Raw genomic sequence first — 4098 nt, 5'->3', positions numbered from 1 at the left:
ACCCAACGACAGACTTTCCAAACAACGGCTAACAACAATCATTGCCTTTATCGGCAAACCTCTTCGGATACTAAGTGACTTTAACGGCCACCATGCACTGTATAGTTGCACAATGCCAACGCAATGGAAAAATACAAGTCGACGTACTATCCACATATAATACTAACCTTATAATACTAAACGATGGCCCACCCATGCGAATAGTCCGACCAAATGAAGTCCGACGGCAATGGACTTGAGCCTAACATACGCTGCACTCTCTACAGGAACAACATTGGATGTTATACGGGATACTTTAAGTTCGGACCACTGGAAAATTCAAACCACAATAAACACACAACCTAGGGAGATAGTCAAACACGCAATTAGCCGGAAATTGTACGTAAACAAAGCTAACTGGATGGTATGCGAAACACTACTGGAAGAGAAACTAGAATCGATCATCGAAACTGACGATCCCGAAAAAGACTGTGGGCTCTTGGTATCGCTTGTCTATGAAGCAGCGGAAGTCTCAGTACCTCATAAAGGACGTAAACGGATTACTCATCGATCATCACACAGTTGATAGGACTGAGAATGTGACGTAGTCCTCAGGGAACGAGGGGAATCATTGAGAAAATACAAAAACCTCTCTAATGATACGAACTTTCTAACTCTTAAGAAAGCAGAAGCTTCAGCCAAGGAAATACCCAAGTACAGAAGGGAAAATAGTGATAAAATTTCTGCACTGCAGTCTCCAAAGAAATGTAAATAGCCGCGATTTTGACTGTGGGGCAAGTCCGCGCAGCCGCGGTAATTCCTGTGTCATCGGTAGGTAGGGATTAGAGCGTATTCCTTGAAAGCAGAAGATTCCCGGTTTCGAATCCCGGTCGGGCATACATTTTCAACTCTCCCCATTGATTTATGTCAATCTTCCGTACACAGCTGTTGTCTGTAATTCATCGAAATTTCAGAAAAACGATGACTTAAAAAAGTTCAGACGTTTATGGCGGAGCCTCCAGTTTGACCTTGACCAGGAACTACGGTGTAACATCACAGTTTTCAGATCAACAGATCATTACCAGAGGTGACATAGACAGTACGTAAACGAATAGCTGCTATGACATACTGATGGGGATTGAACCCTGGGTCTCTAGGGTAGTCGTCTGTTACCTACCCACGGAGTCATCCAACCGCTGATATTCAGGATGGACAAAAACAACCTCATAATGATGTCAGAGCAGTCTAGGGAACGTCGAACTGAGCAAAATTTTCCAGACAACCACACGTCTGAAATACAGTGTTGTGGAGCTAAGGCTACAAAACGACATACAGTCGGCAACGAACGCGCTTTCGTTTGTCCCGTAAAGTGTTTGGTTGTGTATACTAATGCAGTTTTGTTCGACTGAGCTGCTGCTGTATTTTTAGAGAGAATGCACCAGTCATTGCTTGGCCGATGTCAACATTTTAGTAGAAATTTAATGTATTTCCTGTGGAAAATGTGATTTGAGAAAAGTGGAGTTTTTAAAACTGTTTTTCTGTTTTGATTTTTAGAGTAGTTGTTTCAATACTCTAGATTTATCTGAAGAGAATGGCAGAAGACAAAAGAACATGGAGAGTTACCACGTGAAAACCTGCCTTTTGGCAAAATACCCATGATGACTACGATGATACCGAATAAATATCACAGAAAATTCGCGTCTACCGTGACCAGTCATAGACTAAAATTTGTCTAAAAAAACTAAAAACTGAACTCTTCCCGATCAGGCCATGAAGGCAAACGGTACCGACCGGCCGCCGTGTCATCCACAGCCCACAGGAGTCACCGGATGCGGTTATGGAAGGACATGAGGTCAGCACACCGCTCTCCCGGCCGTATGTCAGTTTCCGAGACCGGAGCCGCTACTTCTCAGACAAGTAGCTCCTCAGTTTGCCGCACAAGGGCTGAGTGCGCCCCGCTTGCCAACGGCGCTCGGCAGACCGGATGGTCACCCATCCAAATGCTAGCCCAGCCCGACAGTGCTTAACTTCGGTGATCTGACGGGAATCGGTGTTACCACTACGGCAAGGCCTTTGGCAAAATTTGTCTATGTTTCACTATTCATCTGAAACCTTTACTTTTAGTTAATTTGATTTGTACCTGCGGTTTATAGCACAACAGAGATTAGCTGGAGCAACTTAGTTCAAATGCACGCACCTGAACGCGCTTGTTGCTAACTGCTGTCGTTTTGTGACCGTGGCTCCACAACAGTGCATTTTTGAACTGTGGTTATCAGGAAATCTACCCTGCTCTGACCTCATTATCAGGTTTTTTTTTCTCCACATTGTCTAAATATTCTATAACTCTTGCGAGACAAGGTTCTTCTGGTCATTGTAGAACGCTGTAACGCTAGGGGTGCAGCGGAAGTATGATAATCATCGGTAACCAGTGCGTTGCTCTTTTAGAACGAATTTAACGTTAGCCACATCGGCGCTATAGCGGAACTGTTGTTATCCAGAGGTGCTACACGGGGGCTATCGTGTGGAAGTGGTGGTATTGTGGAGGAGCCAGTTGGCGTCCAGTTAACACGCCAGCGGCGGGTAAAACAAACACGGCACGCACGTTCCTGCTCCTTTATAGCGGCCATCCCGTGCCTGAAGCCTTACACACACACACACACACAGCTTCCGGAACATGGTCCCACCTGCTGCTGCCGCTAACGCCACCTGTTTGCTGCCCCGTGCGCCTTCGCATGTTCCCTTGCGGGTGCACGCCGACCGGTCAGAGGAACAACTGAACACTACACACTGCTGAAGAGCTCCTTAACAAATGATATGTCAGTAGTAGAACTGACTAATAAAGATTAATTTGAATCAGAGGAAGTAACACACCATGGTTGAGCTACACACGTAAAGTTTATGTGAATACTGCCACATGGGTTAGTGGGGCGATAATGAACCTCACCCCCCCCCCCACCCCCCATGAACCATGGACCTTGCCGTTGGTGGGGAGGCTTGCGTGCCTCAGCGATACAGATAGACGTACCGTAGGTGCAACCACAACGGAGGGGTATCTGTTGAGAGGCCAGACAAAAGTGTGGTTCCTGAAGAGGGGCAGCAGCCTTTTCATTAGTTGCAAGAGCAACAGTTTGGATGATTGACTGATCTTGACTGGCCTTGTAACAATAACCAAAACGGCCTTCCTGTGCTGGTACTGCGAATGGCAGAAAGCAAGGGGAAACTACGGCCGTAATTTTTCCCGAAGGCATGCAGCTTTACTTTATGGTTAAATGATGATGGCGTCCTCTTGGGTAAAATATTCCGGGGGTAAAATAGTCCCCCATTCGGATCTCCGGGCGGGGACTACTCAAGAGGATGTCGTTATCAGGAGAAAGAAAACTGACGTTCTACGGATCGGAGCGTGGAATGGCAGATCCCTTAATCGAGCAGGTAGGTTAGAAAATTTAAAAAGGGAAATGGATAGGTCAAAGTTAGATATACTGGGAATTAGTGAAGTTCGGTGGCAGGAGGAACAAGACTTCTGGTCAGGTGACTACAGGGTTATAAACACAAAATCAAATAGGGGTAATGCAGGAGTAGGTTTAATAATGAATAGGAAAATAGGAATGTGGGTAAGCTACTACAAACAGCATAGTGAACGAATTATTGTGGCCAAGATAGATACGAAGCCCACACCTACTACAGTAGTACAAGTTCATATGCCAATTAGCTCTGCAGATGACGAAGAAATTGAAGAAATGTATGATGAAATAAAAGAAATTATTCATATAGTGAAGGGTGACGAAAATTTAATAGTCATGGGTGACGGGAATTCGGTAGTAGGAAAAGGGAGAGAAGGAAACGTAGTAGGTGAATATGGATTGGGGCTAAGAAATGAAAGAGGAAGCCACCTGGTAGAATTTTTCACAGAGCACAACTTAATCATAGCTAACACTTGGTTCAAGAATCATAAAAGAAGGCTGTATACATGGAAGAAGCCTGGAGACACTGACAGGTTTCAGATAGATTATAAAATGGTAAGACAGAGATTTATGAAGTAGGTTTTAAATTGTAAGACATTTCCAGGGGAAGATGTGGACTCTGACCACAACCTATTGGTTATGAACTGTAGATTAAAAC

The 4098-nt window shown here is 44.9% G+C and overlaps 1 pseudogene; it reads right to left on the bottom strand.

Moving 5' to 3' along the window:
- Nucleotides 1-1939: 1939 nt before the first annotated feature.
- Nucleotides 1940-2057, bottom strand: LOC126290206 (5S ribosomal RNA; annotated as a pseudogene).
- Nucleotides 2058-4098: the final 2041 nt, after the last annotated feature.

The sequence above is a fragment of the Schistocerca gregaria genome, chromosome 1 (assembly GCF_023897955.1).
Source record: "Schistocerca gregaria isolate iqSchGreg1 chromosome 1, iqSchGreg1.2, whole genome shotgun sequence".
Taxonomy (NCBI): domain Eukaryota; kingdom Metazoa; phylum Arthropoda; class Insecta; order Orthoptera; family Acrididae; genus Schistocerca; species Schistocerca gregaria.
The sequence above is the reverse complement of the archived record's forward strand: the minus strand, read 5'-3'. Positions and strand labels throughout refer to the sequence as shown.